Consider the following 24,444-nt stretch of genomic DNA (forward strand, 5'->3'; position numbering starts at 1 on the left):
TTATTGGTGGTGATGTTATGGGTGGACCTCTACTATGTTATTGGTGGTGATGTTATGGGTGGATCTCTACTATGTTATTGGTGGTGATGTTATGGGCCTCTACTATGTTATTGGTGGTGATGTTATGGGTGGACCTCTACTATGTTATTGGTGGTGATGTTATGGGTGGATCTCTACTATGTTATTGGTGGTGATGTTATGGGTGGATCTCTACTATGTTATTGGTGGTGATGTTATGGGTGGACCTCTACTATGTTATTGGTGGTGATGTTATGGGTGGGCCTCTACTATGTTATTGGTGGTGATGTTATGGACCTCTACTATGTTATTGGTGGTGATGTTATGGGTGGACCTCTACTATGTTATTGGTGGTGATGTTATGGGTGGACCTCTACTATGTTATTGGTGGTGATGTTATGGGTGGACCTCTACTATGTTATTGGTGGTGATGTTATGGGTGGACCTCTACTATGTTATTGGTGGTGATGTTATGGGTGGACCTCTACTATGTTATTGGTGGTGATGTTATGGACCTCTACTATGTTATTGGTGGTGATGTTATGGACCTCTACTATGTTATTGGTGGTGATGTTATGGGTGGACCTCTACTATGTTATTGGTGGTGATGTTATGGACCTCTACTATGTTATTGGTGGTGATGTTATGGACCTCTACTATGTTATTGGTGGTGATGTTATGGGTGGACCTCTACTATGTTATTGGTGGTGATGTTATGGGTTGACCTCTACTATGTTATTGGTGGAGATGTTATGGGTGGACCTCTACTATGTTATTGGTGGTGATGTTATGGACCTCTACTATGTTATTGGTGGTGATGTTATGGGTGGGCCTCTACTATGTTATTGGTGGTGATGTTATGGGTGGACCTCTACTATGTTATTGGTGGTGATGTTATGGGTGGACCTCTACTATGTTATTGGTGGTGATGTTATGGACCTCTACTATGTTATTGGTGGTGATGTTATGGGTGGACCTCTACTATGTTATTGGTGGTGATGTTATGGACCTCTACTATGTTATTGGTGGTGATGTTATGGGTGGACCTCTACTATGTTATTGGTGGTGATGTTATGGGTGGACCTCTACTATGTTATTGTTGGTGATGTTATGGACCTCTACTATGTTATTGGTGGTGATGTTATGGACCTCTACTATGTTATTGGTGGTGATGTTATGGGTGGACCTCTACTATGTTATTGGTGGTGATGTTATGGATGGACCTCTACTATGTTATTGGTGGTGATGTTATGGGCCTCTACTATGTTATTGGTGGTGATGTTATGGGTGGACCTCTACTATGTTATTGGTGGTGATGTTATGGGTGGACCTCTACTATGTTATTGGTGGTGATGTTATGGGTGGACCTCTACTATGTTATTGGTGGTGATGTTATGGACCTCTACTATGTTATTGGTGGTGATGTTATGGGTGGACCTCTACTATGTTATTGGTGGTGATGTTATGGGTGGACCTCTACTATGTTATTGGTGGTGATGTTATGGACCTCTACTATGTTATTGGTGGTGATGTTATGGGTGGACCTCTACTATGTTATTGGTGGTGATGTTATGGGTGGGCCTCTACTATGTTATTGGTGGTGATGTTATGGGTGGACCTCTACTATGTTATTGGTGGTGATGTTATGGATCTCTACTATGTTATTGGTGGTGATGTTATGGGTGGACCTCTACTATGTTATTGGTGGTGATGTTATGGGTGGACCTCTACTATGTTATTGGTGGTGATGTTATGGGTGGACCTCTACTATGTTATTGGTGGTGATGTTATGGGTGGACCTCTACTATGTTATTGGTGGTGATGTTATGGGTGGACCTCTACTATGTTATTGGTGGAGATGTTATGGACCTCTACTATGTTATTGGTGGTGATGTTATGGGTGGACCTCTACTATGTTATTGGTGGTGATGTTATGGGTGGACCTCTACTATGTTATTGGTGGAGATGTTATGGACCTCTACTATGTTATTGGTGGTGATGTTATGGGTGGACCTCTACTATGTTATTGGTGGTGATGTTATGGGCCTCTACTATGTTATTGGTGGTGATGTTATGGACCTCTACTATGTTATTGGTGGTGATGTTATGGGTGGGCCTCTACTATGTTATTGGTGGTGATGTTATGGGTGGACCTCTACTATGTTATTGGTGGTGATGTTATGGGTGGACCTCTACTATGTTATTGGTGGTGATGTTATGGGCCTCTACTATGTTATTGGTGGTGATGTTATGGTTGGACCTCTACTATGTTATTGGTGGTGATGTTATGGGTGGACCTCTACTATGTTATTGGTGGTGATGTTATGGGTGGACCTCTACTATGTTATTGGTGGTGATGTTATGGGTGGACCTCTACTATGTTATTGGTGGTGATGTTATGGGTGGACCTCTACTATGTTATTGGTGGTGATGTTATGGACCTCTACTATGTTATTGGTGGTGATGTTATGGACCTCTACTATGTTATTGGTGGTGATGTTATGGGTGGACCTCTACTATGTTATTGGTGGTGATGTTATGGGTGGACCTCTACTATGTTATTGGTGGTGATGTTATGGACCTCTACTATGTTATTGGTGGTGATGTTATGGGTGGGCCTCTACTATGTTATTGGTGGTGATGTTATGGGTGGACCTCTACTATGTTATTGGTGGTGATGTTATGGGTGGACCTCTACTATGTTATTGGTGGTGATGTTATGGGTGGATCTCTACTATGTTATTGGTGGTGATGTTATGGGTGGACCTCTACTATGTTATTGGTGGTGATGTTATGGGTGGACCTCTACTATGTTATTGGTGGTGATGTTATGGACCTCTACTATGTTATTGGTGGTGATGTTATGGGTGGGCCTCTACTATGTTATTGGTGGTGATGTTATGGGTGGACCTCTACTATGTTATTGGTGGTGATGTTATGGACCTCTACTATGTTATTGGTGGTGATGTTATGGGTGGACCTCTACTATGTTATTGGTGGTGATGTTATGGGTGGACCTCTACTATGTTATTGGTGGTGATGTTATGGACCTCTACTATGTTATTGGTGGTGATGTTATGGGTGGACCTCTACTATGTTATTGGTGGTGATGTTATGGGTGGACCTCTACTATGTTATTGGTGGTGATGTTATGGACCTCTACTATGTTATTGGTGGTGATGTTATGGGTGGACCTCTACTATGTTATTGGTGGTGATGTTATGGGTGGACCTCTACTATGTTATTGGTGGTGATGTTATGGGTGGACCTCTACTATGTTATTGGTGGTGATGTTATGGACCTCTACTATGTTATTGGTGGTGATGTTATGGGTGGACCTATACTATGTTATTGGTGGTGATGTTATGGGCCTCTACTATGTTATTGGTGGTGATGTTATGGGTGGACCTCTACTATGTTATTGGTGGTGATGTTATGGGTGGGCCTCTACTATGTTATTGGTGGTGATGTTATGGACCTCTACTATGTTATTGGTGGTGATGTTATGGACCTCTACTATGTTATTGGTGGTGATGTTATGGGTGGACCTCTACTATGTTATTGGTGGTGATGTTATGGATCTCTACTATGTTATTGGTGGTGATGTTATGGGTGGACCTCTACTATGTTATTGGTGGTGATGTTATGGACCTCTACTCTGTTATTGGTGGTGATGTTATGGACCTCTACTATGTTATTGGTGGTGATGTTATGGGTGGACCTCTACTATGTTATTGGTGGTGATGTTATGGGTGGGCCTCTACTATGTTATTGGTGGTGATGTTATGGGTGGACCTCTACTATGTTATTGTTGGTGATGTTATGGACCTCTACTATGTTATTGGTGGTGATGTTATGGGTGGACCTCTACTATGTTATTGGTGGTGATGTTATGGGTGGACCTCTACTATGTTATTGTTGGTGATGTTATGGACCTCTACTATGTTATTGGTGGTGATGTTATGGGTGGACCTCTACTATGTTATTGGTGGTGATGTTATGGACCTCTACTATGTTATTGGTGGTGATGTTATGGACCTCTACTATGTTATTGGTGGTGATGTTATGGGTGGACCTCTACTATGTTATTGGTGGTGATGTTATGGACCTCTACTATGTTATTGTTGGTGATGTTATGGACCTCTACTATGTTATTGTTGGTGATGTTATGGACCTCTACTATGTTATTGGTGGTGATGTTATGGGTGGACCTCTACTATGTTATTGTTGGTGATGTTATGGACCTCTACTATGTTATTGTTGGTGATGTTATGGACCTCTACTATGTTATTGTTGGTGATGTTATGGACCTCTACTATGTTATTGGTGGTGATGTTATGGGTGGACCTCTACTATGTTATTGGTGGTGATGTTATGGGTGGACCTCTACTATGTTATTGGTGGTGATGTTATGGGTGGACCTCTACTATGTTATTGGTGGTGATGTTATGGGTGGACCTCTACTATGTTATTGGTGGTGATGTTATGGACCTCTACTATGTTATTGGTGGTGATGTTATGGGTGGACCTCTACTATGTTATTGGTGGTGATGTTATGGACCTCTACTATGTTATTGGTGGTGATGTTATGGGTGGACCTCTACTATGTTATTGGTGGTGATGTTATGGGTGGACCTCTACTATGTTATTGGTGGTGATGTTATGGGTGGACCTCTACTATGTTATTGGTGGTGATGTTATGGGTGGACCTCTACTATGTTATTGGTGGTGATGTTATGGGCCTCTACTATGTTATTGGTGGTGATGTTATGGACCTCTACTATGTTATTGGTGGTGATGTTATGGGTGGACCTCTACTATGTTATTGGTGGTGTTGTTATGGGTGGACCTCTACTATGTTATGGGTGGACCTCTACTATGTTATTGGTGGTGATGTTATGGGTGGACCTCTACTATGTTATTGGTGGTGATGTTATGGACCTCTACTATGTTATTGGTGGTGATGTTATGGGTGGACCTCTACTATGTTATTGGTGGTGTTGTTATGGGTGGACCTCTACTATGTTATTGGTGGTGATGTTATGGGTGGACCTCTACTATGTTATTGGTGGTGATGTTATGGGTGGACCTCTACTATGTTATTGGTGGTGATGTTATGGACCTCTACTATGTTATTGGTGGTGATGTTATGGGTGGACCTCTACTATGTTATTGGTGGTGATGTTATGGGTGGACCTCTACTATGTTATTGGTGGTGATGTTATGGGTGGACCTCTACTATGTTATTGGTGGTGATGTTATGGGTGGACCTCTACTATGTTATTGGTGGTGATGTTATGGGTCCTCTACTATGTTATTGGTGGTGATGTTATGGGTGGACCTCTACTATGTTATTGGTGGTGATGTTATGGGTGGACCTCTACTATGTTATTGGTGGTGATGTTATGGACCTCTACTATGTTATTGGTGGTGATGTTATGGGTGGACCTCTACTATGTTATTGGTGGTGATGTTATGGACCTCTACTATGTTATTGGTGGTGATGTTATGGGTGGACCTCTACTATGTTATTGGTGGTGATGTTATGGGTGGACCTCTACTATGTTATTGGTGGTGATGTTATGGGTGGACCTCTACTATGTTATTGGTGGTGATGTTATGGGTGGACCTCTACTATGTTATTGGTGGTGATGTTATGGGCCTCTACTATGTTATTGGTGGTGATGTTATGGACCTCTACTATGTTATTGGTGGTGATGTTATGGACCTCTACTATGTTATTGGTGGTGATGTTATGGGTGGACCTCTACTATGTTATTGGTGGTGATGTTATGGACCTCTACTATGTTATTGGTGGTGATGTTATGGGTCTCTACTATGTTATTGGTGGTGATGTTATGGGTGGACCTCTACTATGTTATTGGTGGTGATGTTATGGACCTCTACTATGTTATTGGTGGTGATGTTATGGACCTCTACTATGTTATTGGTGGTGATGTTATGGACCTCTACTATGTTATTGGTGGTGATGTTATGGGTGGACCTCTACTATGTTATTGGTGGTGATGTTATGGGCCTCTACTATGTTATTGGTGGTGATGTTATGGACCTCTACTATGTTATTGGTGGTGATGTTATGGGTGGACCTCTACTATGTTATTGGTGGTGATGTTATGGACCTCTACTATGTTATTGGTGGTGATGTTATGGATCTCTACTATGTTATTGGTGGTGATGTTATGGGCCTCTACTATGTTATTGGTGGTGATGTTATGGGTGGACCTCTACTATGTTATTGTTGGTGATGTTATGGGTGGACCTCTACTATGTTATTGGTGGTGATGTTATGGGTGGACCTCTACTATGTTATTGGTGGTGATGTTATGGGTGGACCTCTACTATGTTATTGGTGGTGATGTTATGGGTGGACCTCTACTATGTTATTGGTGGTGATGTTATGGACCTCTACTATGTTATTGTTGGTGATGTTATTGGTGGACCTCTACTATGTTATTGGTGGTGATGTTATGGACCTCTACTATGTTATTGGTGGTGATGTTATGGACCTCTACTATGTTATTGGTGGTGATGTTATGGACCTCTACTATGTTATTGGTGGTGATGTTATGGGTGGACCTCTACTATGTTATTGGTGGTGATGTTATGGGTCGACCTCTACTATGTTATTGGTGGTGATGTTATGGACCTCTACTATGTTATTGGTGGTGATGTTATGGGCCTCTACTATGTTATTGGTGGTGATGTTATGGGTGGACCTCTACTATGTTATTGGTGGTGATGTTATGGGTGGACCTCTACTATGTTATTGGTGGTGATGTTATGGGTGGACCTCTACTATGTTATTGGTGGTGATGTTATGGACCTCTACTATGTTATTGGTGGTGATGTTATGGGTGGACCTCTACTATGTTATTGGTGGTGATGTTATGGGTGGACCTCTACTATGTTATTGGTGGTGATGTTATGGACCTCTACTATGTTATTGGTGGTGATGTTATGGGTGGACCTCTACTATGTTATTGGTGGTGATGTTATGGACCTCTACTATGTTATTGGTGGTGATGTTATGGGTGGACCTCTACTATGTTATTGGTGGTGATGTTATGGGTGGACCTCTACTATGTTATTGGTGGTGATGTTATGGGTGGACCTCTACTATGTTATTGGTGGACCTCTACTATGTTATTGGTGGTGATGTTATGGACCTCTACTATGTTATTGGTGGTGATGTTATGGGTGGACCTCTACTATGTTATTGGTGGTGATGTTATGGACCTCTACTATGTTATTGGTGGTGATGTTATGGACCTCTACTATGTTATTGGTGGTGATGTTATGGGTGGACCTCTACTATGTTATTGGTGGTGATGTTATGGGTGGACCTCTACTATGTTATTGGTGGTGATGTTATGGACCTCTACTATGTTATTGGTGGTGATGTTATGGGTGGACCTCTACTATGTTATTGGTGGTGATGTTATGGGTGGGCCTCTACTATGTTATTGGTGGTGATGTTATGGGTGGACCTCTACTATGTTATTGGTGGTGATGTTATGGACCTCTACTATGTTATTGGTGGTGATGTTATGGGTGGACCTCTACTATGTTATTGGTGGTGATGTTATGGACCTCTACTATGTTATTGGTGGTGATGTTATGGGTGGACCTCTACTATGTTATTGGTGGTGATGTTATGGACCTCTACTATGTTATTGGTGGTGATGTTATGGGTGGACCTCTACTATGTTATTGGTGGTGATGTTATGGGTGGACCTCTACTATGTTATTGGTGGTGATGTTATGGACCTCTACTATGTTATTGGTGGTGATGTTATGGACCTCTACTATGTTATTGGTGGTGATGTTATGGACCTCTACTATGTTATTGGTGGTGATGTTATGGACCTCTACTATGTTATTGGTGGTGATGTTATGGACCTCTACTATGTTATTGGTGGTGATGTTATGGACCTCTACTATGTTATTGGTGGTGATGTTATGGGTGGACCTCTACTATGTTATTGGTGGTGATGTTATGGGTGGACCTCTACTATGTTATTGGTGGTGATGTTATGAACCTCTACTATGTTATTGGTGGTGATGTTATGGACCTCTACTATGTTATTGGTGGTGATGTTATGGACCTCTACTATGTTATTGGTGGTGATGTTATGGGTGGACCTCTACTATGTTATTGGTGGTGATGTTATGGGTGGACCTCTACTATGTTATTGGTGGTGATGTTATGGGTGGATCTCTACTATGTTATTGGTGGTGATGTTATGGGCCTCTACTATGTTATTGGTGGTGATGTTATGGGTGGACCTCTACTATGTTATTGGTGGTGATGTTATGGGTGGATCTCTACTATGTTATTGGTGGTGATGTTATGGGTGGATCTCTACTATGTTATTGGTGGTGATGTTATGGGTGGACCTCTACTATGTTATTGGTGGTGATGTTATGGGTGGGCCTCTACTATGTTATTGGTGGTGATGTTATGGACCTCTACTATGTTATTGGTGGTGATGTTATGGGTGGACCTCTACTATGTTATTGGTGGTGATGTTATGGGTGGACCTCTACTATGTTATTGGTGGTGATGTTATGGGTGGACCTCTACTATGTTATTGGTGGTGATGTTATGGGTGGACCTCTACTATGTTATTGGTGGTGATGTTATGGGTGGACCTCTACTATGTTATTGGTGGTGATGTTATGGACCTCTACTATGTTATTGGTGGTGATGTTATGGACCTCTACTATGTTATTGGTGGTGATGTTATGGGTGGACCTCTACTATGTTATTGGTGGTGATGTTATGGACCTCTACTATGTTATTGGTGGTGATGTTATGGACCTCTACTATGTTATTGGTGGTGATGTTATGGGTGGACCTCTACTATGTTATTGGTGGTGATGTTATGGGTTGACCTCTACTATGTTATTGGTGGAGATGTTATGGGTGGACCTCTACTATGTTATTGGTGGTGATGTTATGGACCTCTACTATGTTATTGGTGGTGATGTTATGGGTGGGCCTCTACTATGTTATTGGTGGTGATGTTATGGGTGGACCTCTACTATGTTATTGGTGGTGATGTTATGGGTGGACCTCTACTATGTTATTGGTGGTGATGTTATGGACCTCTACTATGTTATTGGTGGTGATGTTATGGGTGGACCTCTACTATGTTATTGGTGGTGATGTTATGGACCTCTACTATGTTATTGGTGGTGATGTTATGGGTGGACCTCTACTATGTTATTGGTGGTGATGTTATGGGTGGACCTCTACTATGTTATTGTTGGTGATGTTATGGACCTCTACTATGTTATTGGTGGTGATGTTATGGACCTCTACTATGTTATTGGTGGTGATGTTATGGGTGGACCTCTACTATGTTATTGGTGGTGATGTTATGGATGGACCTCTACTATGTTATTGGTGGTGATGTTATGGGCCTCTACTATGTTATTGGTGGTGATGTTATGGGTGGACCTCTACTATGTTATTGGTGGTGATGTTATGGGTGGACCTCTACTATGTTATTGGTGGTGATGTTATGGGTGGACCTCTACTATGTTATTGGTGGTGATGTTATGGACCTCTACTATGTTATTGGTGGTGATGTTATGGGTGGACCTCTACTATGTTATTGGTGGTGATGTTATGGGTGGACCTCTACTATGTTATTGGTGGTGATGTTATGGACCTCTACTATGTTATTGGTGGTGATGTTATGGGTGGACCTCTACTATGTTATTGGTGGTGATGTTATGGGTGGGCCTCTACTATGTTATTGGTGGTGATGTTATGGGTGGACCTCTACTATGTTATTGGTGGTGATGTTATGGATCTCTACTATGTTATTGGTGGTGATGTTATGGGTGGACCTCTACTATGTTATTGGTGGTGATGTTATGGGTGGACCTCTACTATGTTATTGGTGGTGATGTTATGGGTGGACCTCTACTATGTTATTGGTGGTGATGTTATGGGTGGACCTCTACTATGTTATTGGTGGTGATGTTATGGGTGGACCTCTACTATGTTATTGGTGGTGATGTTATGGACCTCTACTATGTTATTGGTGGTGATGTTATGGGTGGACCTCTACTATGTTATTGGTGGTGATGTTATGGGTGGACCTCTACTATGTTATTGGTGGAGATGTTATGGACCTCTACTATGTTATTGGTGGTGATGTTATGGGTGGACCTCTACTATGTTATTGGTGGTGATGTTATGGGCCTCTACTATGTTATTGGTGGTGATGTTATGGACCTCTACTATGTTATTGGTGGTGATGTTATGGGTGGGCCTCTACTATGTTATTGGTGGTGATGTTATGGGTGGACCTCTACTATGTTATTGGTGGTGATGTTATGGGTGGACCTCTACTATGTTATTGGTGGTGATGTTATGGGCCTCTACTATGTTATTGGTGGTGATGTTATGGTTGGACCTCTACTATGTTATTGGTGGTGATGTTATGGGTGGACCTCTACTATGTTATTGGTGGTGATGTTATGGGTGGACCTCTACTATGTTATTGGTGGTGATGTTATGGGTGGACCTCTACTATGTTATTGGTGGTGATGTTATGGGTGGACCTCTACTATGTTATTGGTGGTGATGTTATGGACCTCTACTATGTTATTGGTGGTGATGTTATGGACCTCTACTATGTTATTGGTGGTGATGTTATGGGTGGACCTCTACTATGTTATTGGTGGTGATGTTATGGGTGGACCTCTACTATGTTATTGGTGGTGATGTTATGGACCTCTACTATGTTATTGGTGGTGATGTTATGGGTGGGCCTCTACTATGTTATTGGTGGTGATGTTATGGGTGGACCTCTACTATGTTATTGGTGGTGATGTTATGGGTGGACCTCTACTATGTTATTGGTGGTGATGTTATGGGTGGATCTCTACTATGTTATTGGTGGTGATGTTATGGGTGGACCTCTACTATGTTATTGGTGGTGATGTTATGGGTGGACCTCTACTATGTTATTGGTGGTGATGTTATGGACCTCTACTATGTTATTGGTGGTGATGTTATGGGTGGGCCTCTACTATGTTATTGGTGGTGATGTTATGGGTGGACCTCTACTATGTTATTGGTGGTGATGTTATGGACCTCTACTATGTTATTGGTGGTGATGTTATGGGTGGACCTCTACTATGTTATTGGTGGTGATGTTATGGGTGGACCTCTACTATGTTATTGGTGGTGATGTTATGGACCTCTACTATGTTATTGGTGGTGATGTTATGGGTGGACCTCTACTATGTTATTGGTGGTGATGTTATGGGTGGACCTCTACTATGTTATTGGTGGTGATGTTATGGACCTCTACTATGTTATTGGTGGTGATGTTATGGGTGGACCTCTACTATGTTATTGGTGGTGATGTTATGGGTGGACCTCTACTATGTTATTGGTGGTGATGTTATGGGTGGACCTCTACTATGTTATTGGTGGTGATGTTATGGACCTCTACTATGTTATTGGTGGTGATGTTATGGGTGGACCTATACTATGTTATTGGTGGTGATGTTATGGGCCTCTACTATGTTATTGGTGGTGATGTTATGGGTGGACCTCTACTATGTTATTGGTGGTGATGTTATGGGTGGGCCTCTACTATGTTATTGGTGGTGATGTTATGGACCTCTACTATGTTATTGGTGGTGATGTTATGGACCTCTACTATGTTATTGGTGGTGATGTTATGGGTGGACCTCTACTATGTTATTGGTGGTGATGTTATGGATCTCTACTATGTTATTGGTGGTGATGTTATGGGTGGACCTCTACTATGTTATTGGTGGTGATGTTATGGACCTCTACTCTGTTATTGGTGGTGATGTTATGGACCTCTACTATGTTATTGGTGGTGATGTTATGGGTGGACCTCTACTATGTTATTGGTGGTGATGTTATGGGTGGGCCTCTACTATGTTATTGGTGGTGATGTTATGGGTGGACCTCTACTATGTTATTGTTGGTGATGTTATGGACCTCTACTATGTTATTGGTGGTGATGTTATGGGTGGACCTCTACTATGTTATTGGTGGTGATGTTATGGGTGGACCTCTACTATGTTATTGTTGGTGATGTTATGGACCTCTACTATGTTATTGGTGGTGATGTTATGGGTGGACCTCTACTATGTTATTGGTGGTGATGTTATGGACCTCTACTATGTTATTGGTGGTGATGTTATGGACCTCTACTATGTTATTGGTGGTGATGTTATGGGTGGACCTCTACTATGTTATTGGTGGTGATGTTATGGACCTCTACTATGTTATTGTTGGTGATGTTATGGACCTCTACTATGTTATTGTTGGTGATGTTATGGACCTCTACTATGTTATTGTTGGTGATGTTATGGGTGGACCTCTACTATGTTATTGTTGGTGATGTTATGGACCTCTACTATGTTATTGTTGGTGATGTTATGGACCTCTACTATGTTATTGTTGGTGATGTTATGGACCTCTACTATGTTATTGTTGGTGATGTTATGGGTGGACCTCTACTATGTTATTGGTGGTGATGTTATGGGTGGACCTCTACTATGTTATTGGTGGTGATGTTATGGGTGGACCTCTACTATGTTATTGGTGGTGATGTTATGGGTGGACCTCTACTATGTTATTGGTGGTGATGTTATGGACCTCTACTATGTTATTGGTGGTGATGTTATGGGTGGACCTCTACTATGTTATTGGTGGTGATGTTATGGACCTCTACTATGTTATTGGTGGTGATGTTATGGGTGGACCTCTACTATGTTATTGGTGGTGATGTTATGGGTGGACCTCTACTATGTTATTGGTGGTGATGTTATGGGTGGACCTCTACTATGTTATTGGTGGTGATGTTATGGGTGGACCTCTACTATGTTATTGGTGGTGATGTTATGGGCCTCTACTATGTTATTGGTGGTGATGTTATGGACCTCTACTATGTTATTGGTGGTGATGTTATGGGTGGACCTCTACTATGTTATTGGTGGTGTTGTTATGGGTGGACCTCTACTATGTTATGGGTGGACCTCTACTATGTTATTGGTGGTGATGTTATGGGTGGACCTCTACTATGTTATTGGTGGTGATGTTATGGACCTCTACTATGTTATTGGTGGTGATGTTATGGGTGGACCTCTACTATGTTATTGGTGGTGTTGTTATGGGTGGACCTCTACTATGTTATTGGTGGTGATGTTATGGGTGGACCTCTACTATGTTATTGGTGGTGATGTTATGGGTGGACCTCTACTATGTTATTGGTGGTGATGTTATGGACCTCTACTATGTTATTGGTGGTGATGTTATGGGTGGACCTCTACTATGTTATTGGTGGTGATGTTATGGGTGGACCTCTACTATGTTATTGGTGGTGATGTTATGGGTGGACCTCTACTATGTTATTGGTGGTGATGTTATGGGTGGACCTCTACTATGTTATTGGTGGTGATGTTATGGGTCTCTACTATGTTATTGGTGGTGATGTTATGGGTGGACCTCTACTATGTTATTGGTGGTGATGTTATGGGTGGACCTCTACTATGTTATTGGTGGTGATGTTATGGACCTCTACTATGTTATTGGTGGTGATGTTATGGGTGGACCTCTACTATGTTATTGGTGGTGATGTTATGGACCTCTACTATGTTATTGGTGGTGATGTTATGGGTGGACCTCTACTATGTTATTGGTGGTGATGTTATGGGTGGACCTCTACTATGTTATTGGTGGTGATGTTATGGGTGGACCTCTACTATGTTATTGGTGGTGATGTTATGGGTGGACCTCTACTATGTTATTGGTGGTGATGTTATGGGCCTCTACTATGTTATTGGTGGTGATGTTATGGACCTCTACTATGTTATTGGTGGTGATGTTATGGACCTCTACTATGTTATTGGTGGTGATGTTATGGGTGGACCTCTACTATGTTATTGGTGGTGATGTTATGGACCTCTACTATGTTATTGGTGGTGATGTTATGGGTCTCTACTATGTTATTGGTGGTGATGTTATGGGTGGACCTCTACTATGTTATTGGTGGTGATGTTATGGACCTCTACTATGTTATTGGTGGTGATGTTATGGACCTCTACTATGTTATTGGTGGTGATGTTATGGACCTCTACTATGTTATTGGTGGTGATGTTATGGGTGGACCTCTACTATGTTATTGGTGGTGATGTTATGGGCCTCTACTATGTTATTGGTGGTGATGTTATGGACCTCTACTATGTTATTGGTGGTGATGTTATGGGTGGACCTCTACTATGTTATTGGTGGTGATGTTATGGGTGGACCTCTACTATGTTATTGGTGGTGATGTTATTGGTGGACCTCTACTATGTTATTGGTGGTGATGTTATGGGTGGACCTCTACTATGTTATTGGTGGTGATGTTATGGACCTCTACTATGTTATTGTTGGTGATGTTATGGGTGGACCTCTACTATGTTATTGGTGGTGATGTTATGGACCTCTACTATGTTATTGGTGGTGATGTTATGGGTGGACCTCTACTATGTTATTGGTGGTGATGTTATGGACCTCTACTATGTTATTGGTGGTGATGTTATGGACCTCTACTATGTTATTGGTGGTGATGTTATGGGTGGACCTCTACTATGTTATTGGTGGTGATGTTATGGGTGGACCTCTACTATGTTATTGGTGGTGATGTTATGGACCTCTACTATGTTATTGGTGGTGATGTTATGGGTGGACCTCTACTATGTTATTGGTGGTGATGTTATGGGTGGACCTCTACTATGTTATTGGTGGTGATGTTATGGGTCTCTACTATGTTATTGGTGGTGATGTTATGGGTGGACCTCTACTATGTTATTGGTGGTGATGTTATGGGTGGACCTCTACTATGTTATTGGTGGTGATGTTATGGACCTCTACTATGTTATTGGTGGTGATGTTATGGGTGGACCTCTACTATGTTATTGGTGGTGATGTTATGGGTGGACCTCTACTATGTTATTGGTGGTGATGTTATGGGTGGACCTCTACTATGTTATTGGTGGTGATGTTATGGGTGGACCTCTACTATGTTATTGGTGGTGATGTTATGGACCTCTACTATGTTATTGGTGGTGATGTTATGGACCTCTACTATGTTATTGGTGGTGATGTTATGCGTGGACCTCTGCTATGTTATTGGTGGTGATGTTATGGGTGGACCTCTACTATGTTATTGGTGGTGATGTTATGGACCTCTACTATGTTATTGGTGGTGATGTTATGGGTGGACCTCTACTATGTTATTGGTGGTGATGTTATGGACCTCTACTATGTTATTGGTGGTGATGTTATGGGTGGACCTCTACTATGTTATTGGTGGTGATGTTATGGACCTCTACTATGTTATTGGTGGTGATGTTATGGGTGGACCTCTACTATGTTATTGGTGGTGATGTTATGGGTGGACCTCTACTATGTTATTGGTGGTGATGTTATGGACCTCTACTATGTTATTGGTGGTGATGTTATGGACCTCTACTATGTTATTGGTGGTGATGTTATGGACCTCTACTATGTTATTGGTGGTGATGTTATGGACCTCTACTATGTTATTGGTGGTGATGTTATGGGTGGACCTCTACTATGTTATTGGTGGTGATGTTATGGGTCGACCTCTACTATGTTATTGGTGGTGATGTTATGGATCTCTACTATGTTATTGGTGGTGATGTTATGGGCCTCTACTATGTTATTGGTGGTGATGTTATGGGTGGACCTCTACTATGTTATTGGTGGTGATGTTATGGGTGGACCTCTACTATGTTATTGGTGGTGATGTTATGGGTGGACCTCTACTATGTTATTGGTGGTGATGTTATGGACCTCTACTATGTTATTGGTGGTGATGTTATGGGTGGACCTCTACTATGTTATTGGTGGTGATGTTATGGACCTCTACTATGTTATTGGTGGTGATGTTATGGACCTCTACTATGTTATTGGTGGTGATGTTATGGGTGGACCTCTACTATGTTATTGGTGGTGATGTTATGGGTCGACCTCTACTATGTTATTGGTGGTGATGTTATGGACCTCTACTATGTTATTGGTGGTGATGTTATGGGCCTCTACTATGTTATTGGTGGTGATGTTATGGGTGGACCTCTACTATGTTATTGGTGGTGATGTTATGGGTGGACCTCTACTATGTTATTGGTGGTGATGTTATGGGTGGACCTCTACTATGTTATTGGTGGTGATGTTATGGACCTCTACTATGTTATTGGTGGTGATGTTATGGGTGGACCTCTACTATGTTATTGGTGGTGATGTTATGGGTGGACCTCTACTATGTTATTGGTGGTGATGTTATGGACCTCTACTATGTTATTGGTGGTGATGTTATGGGTGGACCTCTACTATGTTATTGGTGGTGATGTTATGGGTGGATCTCTACTATGTTATTGGTGGTGATGTTATGGACCTCTACTATGTTATTGGTGGTGATGTTATGGGTGGACCTCTACTATGTTATTGGTGGTGATGTTATGGGTGGACCTCTACTATGTTATTGGTGGTGATGTTATGGGTGGACCTCTACTATGTTATTGGTGGACCTCTACTATGTTATTGGTGGTGATGTTATGGACCTCTACTATGTTATTGGTGGTGATGTTATGGGTGGACCTCTACTATGTTATTGGTGGTGATGTTATGGACCTCTACTATGTTATTGGTGGTGATGTTATGGACCTCTACTATGTTATTGGTGGTGATGTTATGGGTGGACCTCTACTATGTTATTGGTGGTGATGTTATGGGTGGACCTCTACTATGTTATTGGTGGTGATGTTATGGACCTCTACTATGTTATTGGTGGTGATGTTATGGGTGGACCTCTACTATGTTATTGGTGGTGATGTTATGGGTGGGCCTCTACTATGTTATTGGTGGTGATGTTATGGGTGGACCTCTACTATGTTATTGGTGGTGATGTTATGGACCTCTACTATGTTATTGGTGGTGATGTTATGGGTGGACCTCTACTATGTTATTGGTGGTGATGTTATGGACCTCTACTATGTTATTGGTGGTGATGTTATGGGTGGACCTCTACTATGTTATTGGTGGTGATGTTATGGACCTCTACTATGTTATTGGTGGTGATGTTATGGGTGGACCTCTACTATGTTATTGGTGGTGATGTTATGGGTGGACCTCTACTATGTTATTGGTGGTGATGTTATGGACCTCTACTATGTTATTGGTGGTGATGTTATGGACCTCTACTATGTTATTGGTGGTGATGTTATGGACCTCTACTATGTTATTGGTGGTGATGTTATGGACCTCTACTATGTTATTGGTGGTGATGTTATGGGTGGACCTCTACTATGTTATTGGTGGTGATGTTATGGGTGGATCTCTACTATGTTATTGGTGGTGATGTTATGGGTGGATCTCTACTATGTTATTGGTGGTGATGTTATGGACCTCTACTATGTTATTGGTGGTGATGTTATGGGTGGACCTCTACTATGTTATTGGTGGTGATGTTATGGACCTCTACTATGTTATTGGTGGTGATGTTATGGACCTCTACTATGTTATTGGTGGTGATGTTATGGACCTCTACTATGTTATTGGTGGTGATGTTATGGGTGGACCTCTACTATGTTATTGGTGGTGATGTTATGGGTGGACCTCTACTATGTTATTGGTGGTGATGTTATGGGTGGACCTCTACTATGTTATTGGTGGTGATGTTATGGACCTCTACTATGTTATTGGTGGTGATGTTATGGGTGGACCTCTACTATGTTATTGGTGGTGATGTTATGGACCTCTACTATGTTATTGGTGGTGATGTTATGGGTGGACCTCTACTATGTTATTGGTGGTGATGTTATGGGTGGACCTCTACTATGTTATTGGTGGTGATGTTATGGGTGGACCTCTACTATGTTATTGGTGGTGATGTTATGGGTGGACCTCTACTATGTTATTGGTGGTGATGTTATGGACCTCTACTATGTTATTGGTGGTGATGTTATGGGTGGACCTCTACTATGTCAGGCTGATGGAAAAGCTAGCCAAAGAGCATTTAACTGGTTGAAGTGTTTAACTATAAATCAGTTGATTTGCGACAATAACACAAACATATTAAGCAGGAGATTCAAACGAGCCTTACAATTATAATCCAAAAGTAATGTGAAATGTACTCAACCTGTAAATGGAGGCTATTTTTGCTGTCAGCCTATGAGAACTCCCCTGAGTTTTCCCCCACGGTGGTGAATTAGTGAATAGACACAGAGCTTAATGTGAGTTTCCTTGAGTAGCACTCCTGATCTTGCGCTGTAATATTCAGAATACATCGTGAAAAACTAAAATCTTAGCTCACCATTTTTGCTCCAGGCAGATATACTACATCCATAACTAGTGGTTTCCTCATTAGCAGATATAGTACATCCATAACTAGTGGTTTCCTCATTAGCAGATATACTACATCCATAACTAGTGGTTTCCTCATTACCAGATATACTACATCCATAACTAGTGGTTTCCTCATTACCAGATATACTACATCCATAACTAGTGGTTTCCTCATGACCAGATATACTACATCCATAACTAGTGGTTATTTACCAGATATACTACATCCATAACTACTGGTTTCCTCATTACCAGATATACTACATCCATAACTAGTGGTTTCCTCATTACCAGATATACTACATCCATAACTAGTGGTTTCGTCATTACCAGATATACTACATCCATAACTAGTGGTTTCCTCATTACTAGATATACTACATCCATAACTAGTGGTTTCCTCATTACCAGATATACTACATCCATAACTAGTGGTTTCCTCATTACCAGATATACTACATCCATAACTAGTGGTTTCCTCATTACCAGATATACTACATCCATAACTAGCGGTTTCCTCATTAGCAGGGAGGAGTTTCTACAATCAGATTGTGTGTGCATCGCCCTCAATCATCGATGTTACTACTAATGTGAAAACAATACAAAATATGACTATTCTTGCTCATTTTGTGGGCCTTTAATCATCTGTCTGACTTTGTTGTTCATGCAGGAGAGAGACGTGACTATCGTGGATCCTCTGGGGAGCCTCAACAACATCATGATGCTGAAGAGGCAGAGAAGAGTCTCTCCACATTAGAACACCTCAAGAAACACCTGCAGACATCCACAGGGAAGAGAACTTACTGCTGCTCTGACTGTGGGAAGAGATTCACCTCCCCATCAGGCATTAAAATTCATCAGAGAATCCACACAGGAGAGAAACCTTTTAGCTGTACTCAATGTGGGAAGAGTTTTACTCAATCAACCAGCCTGATATCACACCAGAGAACTCACACAGGAGAGAAACCTTATAACTGTGCTCAATGTGGGAAGAGTTTTACTAGGTCAACTGGCCTGATATCACACCAGAGAACACACACAGGAGAGAAACCTTATAGCTGTGATGAATGTGGGAAGAGTTTTGTTACATCTAACAGTCTGACTAAACACCAGAGAACACACACAGGAGAGAAACCTTATAGATGTGATGAATGTGGGAAGAGTTATGTTAAATCTAGCAGTCTGACTAAACACCAGAGAACACACACAGGAGAGAAACCTTATAGATGTGATGAATGTGGGAAGAGTTATGTTAAATCTAGCAGTCTGACTAAACACCAGAGAACACACACAGGAGAGACATCTTATAGCTGTGATGAATGTGGGAAGAGTTTTGTTACATCTAACAGTCTGACTAAACACCAGAGAACACACACAGGAGAGAAATCTTATAGATGTGATGAATGTGGGAAGAGTTATGTTACATCTAGCTGTCTGACTAAACACCGGAGAACACACACAGGAGAGAAATCTTATAGCTGTGCTCAATGTGGGAAGAGCTTTAATGAGAAAAGCTGTCTGACTAAACACCAGAGAACACACACAGGAGAGAAGCCTTTTAGCTGTAATCAATGTGGGAAGAGTTTTACTCAGTCAGCCAGCCTGATATCACACCATAGAACACACACAGGAGAGAAACCTTATACCTGTGCTCAATGTGGGAAGAGTTTTACTCGTTCAACCAACCTGAAATCACACTGTAGAACACACACAGGAGAGAAACCTTATAGCTGTGCTCAATGTGGGAAGAGCTTTAATGAGAAAAGCTGTCTGACTAAACACCAGAGAACACACACAGGAGAGAAGCCTTTTAGCTGTAATCAATGTGGGAAGAGTTTTACTCAGTCAACCAGCCTGATGTCACACCAGAGAAAACACACACAGGAGAGAAATCTTATAGCTGTGCTCAATGTGGGAAGAGTTTTACTATGTCTAACAAGCGGACTTCACACCATATAACACATACAGGAGAAACCTCAGCTGTGATCAGTGTGACCAGAGATAATCTGATAAAATACCTCAATCAATGAAATAATGTCACAATGTAGAATGTTTTAACATTGTAGTAGGAGTATTTTAATGATGTCATAATGTTGAACCCTAAACGTTTGTCCCCTGTTCTATTGATTTCAACATGATATGGATATTAGCCTCAGGGGGAAATCCAGGCTCTGAATTGAAAGAGTACTATTTATGTGATTTAACAAAAAATGACTAACAAAAAAAGAGTTGTGTTACACTTACCACGTTGGTGACCCACTTGAATCAAAATGCAACACTTCAAAATGTATCTAGCTGTTTTCTACAAATTATTAAGAAGTTAGTTTTCCGTATTGGATATGAGTTTTGTTTGGGTTCATTCCAAGGGGACGAGAGTTCTAGAAGCTCGTGGTAATTATTATTTTTTTAATTGTTTTTAATTGTTGACAGCCAGTGGACACCATGTTTATATTGGTGAAGGTGAAGCATTGTAGTGGATGGAAGTTGTTTTCTGTTGGTGGTGAGCACGTAAAGTGGAGTTTTTAGAAAAGCCTCTGAGTGTGTATTCCTAAGTGGGGGGCACCTTGGAGGTGTAAACAGGGCTGAGTCAGCTATCTGTGTGAACTGGATGAAAACTAGAATCTTTGTTTACTATTTAAGACAGTTTATGATATAGTATAAGCTAGTAAGGTGCACCTGGAATTATTTTAAACCTGTAATTGTTTTAAACCTGTAATTATTTTACACCTGTACCCCATTTTAGAAGTATTGAAAGATATAAATGTATGAGTTGCAAAATCCTAGGAACTAACCTTGACATAGAAATGTGAAAAATGAAAATATTCCTGTAGGTTAAAATATTAATTGATTATTAATATTAGTTATGTTTGAGAATAGCATTGTGTGACAGGCTGACTTGAAAGATTTTACTCAACATTTTACTGCGTGGCAATACTGTGTTTGGATTCTGAAGGGCATTTATACAAGAGAGGTAGTCTAGACACTGTATTAATACCATTATGCATTTGAATCCCATCTACAGCTACCATCTAAGATATTAATTTCCCTCCACAAGGGGGCGGACATGTAACGTTTCCAAAATGGGATATTATTGTACATGTAACGTTTCCAAAATGGGATAGTATTGTCCATGTAACGTTTCCAAAATGGGACAGTATTTTACATGTAACGTTTCCAAAATGGGATAGTATTGTCCATGTAACGTTTCCAAAATGGGATAGTATTGTCCATGTAACGTTTCCAAAATGGGATAGTATTGTCCATGTAATGTTTCCAAAATGGGATAGTATTGTACATGTAACGTTTCCAAAATGGGATAGTATTGTACATGTAACGTTTCCAAAATGGGATAGTATTGTTCATGTAACGTTTCAAAATGGGATAGTATTGCACATGTAACATTTCCAAAATGGGATAGTATTGTACATGTAACGTTTCCAAAATGGGATAGTATTTTACATGTAACGTTTCCAAAATGGGATAGTATTGTACATGTAACGTTTCCAAAATGGGATAGTATTTTACATGTAACGTTTCCAAAATGGGATAGTATTGTTCATGTAACGTTTCAAAATGGGATAGTATTGTACATGTAACGTTTCCAAAATGGGATAGTATTGTCCATATAACGTTATGCCCCTTTGTGAGTTAATAGTATTGCATGCTGTAGCAGGCTATATAAAGAGGAAGACCTCCATTGACGATTTAGTTCGTTGTAACATCTCGTCTGGACAGGTCACCGTCCTTAGTTAGTTAGTTAGTTAATGAACTAGCTAACGTTAGCTAGTTCATTATCACAAAAGTGAGAACTGCTCTAGATTGGAAACTTACGTTAATGAGTGTAAAGCCATGTTGGCTTTATGGAAACGATATACAATATATGGGAAAGAATATAGTTGAGGAAATAATCCAAACCTAGTTGTGCCTAGTTAGGACATAACGTTAGCTAGCTAGCTAACGGTACTGTACTGTAGCTCATACAACGCCGACGGTCAAACCCGGCTTTCTATTATTTACGTTCATTAACTATAGTAACGTTATGGAATATATTCACAGAAAACTATCATTGTCTTCGTTATTCATTATTAGTATGTTATATTATTATAATACATTATTTCGAGACATATTCAGAGCCAAACATCAACACAACTTAACCTTTTTAACTGTTGTCGCATCCAAACTTGTCACCATCGTTTTCAGTTGTAATTGCGAAGTTCCCGGAAGAAGTCCAGCAACAACGGAGGTTCCTCGATGAACCCACCTTCTAACAAGTTCTTTGAAGAACCTTTTGGGTCTGTTTTTCATTGACCAAGAACCCTACGGTTCTTAGGTGGATCTGAGAACAACTCCAGTTGAACCCTTCATTTTTAGAGTGTAGTCGGCTCTATTTACTCTCAGATTCAAACATGATGATTAGCATCAACGATCAAGTCAGCTGCTGCTGCTCCAATACAGTATGAGGTGAGACGGTGAACTGATGTTGAACTGGGCAGTCAGCTGCTGCTGCTCCAATACAGTATGAGGTGAGACGGTGAACTGATGGTGAACTGGGCAGTCAGCTGCTGCTGCTCCAATACAGTATGAGGTGAGACGGTGAACTGATGTTGAATCATAATGATTAAGTTAATTAAAATGAATTAGTGATACTATTAAAAAATTGTATTTGTCGTATTAAATATATTACTCTATTGTTATCAGATAGAAACATCATGGAATATTGTACATCATATTAAATATATTACTGTATTGTTATCATATAGAAACATCATGGAATATTGTACATCATATTAAATATATTACTCTATTGTTATCATATAGAAACATCATGGAATATTGTACATCATATTAAATATATTACTCTATTGTTATCATATAGAAACATCATGGAATATTGTACATCATATTAGCATCAACATACATTATTGTTTCATTCAATTTCACATAATAAGGATATTTAATATTTTCAAGTTCAGAAGTCAGAACTCATCACCTGCTATGTAAAAGAGACAGAAGAATGCACAATGGTCAATGCTATCGGGGATCCTTGGGACATCCCTACCCTAAACCCTAACCTTATCCCCTACCTTAACCATTTTAAATGTCAACTTCAACGGGCTATGGACGTCCCAAGGATGTATCTCTACCTGAAAATACATGATCTAAGTGATTGATAGTTGGTATTCAGCAGTCATAAAGCCTAATTTACTTTAATGAACTACTAAAATTGTGATTTTGTCAGACAGCATAGACAGCAGCTCTACACTTTATTGACTGACTGATCCATTCATCCTTCCATCCCTCCTCAGCCTTCCTCTCCTCTGAAGACCCAGTGAGGGTGGAGCTCAGTCAGAGAGCTGTTGAGGGACTGGTTAGGAAGAACACTTCTACAGCCAGAGAGGTGAGAGGTCACACATGGTTTAGATGGTAAATATTTATGTCCCCTTAGCGGTTCATCACGTCAGCAAAAGGGAATATGTTCCATCATCTATATTTATTTACATTAGTGCAAATTGTCCACTGATATCGGTGTAATTTCTCACCCCTTTAAGCTGTATGAAAGTGAATTTCCCCTTAGGCATACATACATGTTTTTTGTTATTACCCGAGCCACCTGAGCCACTGCCTGTTCACCCGCTATCATTCAGAAGGCGATATCAGTACAGGTGCATCAAAGCTGAGACCGAAAGACTGAAAAACAGCTTCTATCTCAAGGCCATCAGACTGTTAAATAGCACAGAGAGGCTGCAGCCTACATATAGACTTGACATCATTGGCCACTTTAATAAATGGAACACTAGTCACTTTAATAATGTTTACATATCATTTCTCATCTCATATGTATAAACTGTATCTCAGTCTATGCTGCTCTGACATTGTTTATCCATATATTTATATATTCCTAATTCCATTCCTTTACTTAGATTTGTGTGTATTAGGTATTTGTTGTGGACAAGCATTTCGCTACACCCGCAATAACATCTGCTGAACAC

This window comes from Salmo salar, unplaced genomic scaffold (genome assembly GCF_965601325.2).
Source record: "Salmo salar unplaced genomic scaffold, fSalSal1 ptg000360l, whole genome shotgun sequence".
NCBI lineage: Eukaryota > Metazoa > Chordata > Actinopteri > Salmoniformes > Salmonidae > Salmo > Salmo salar.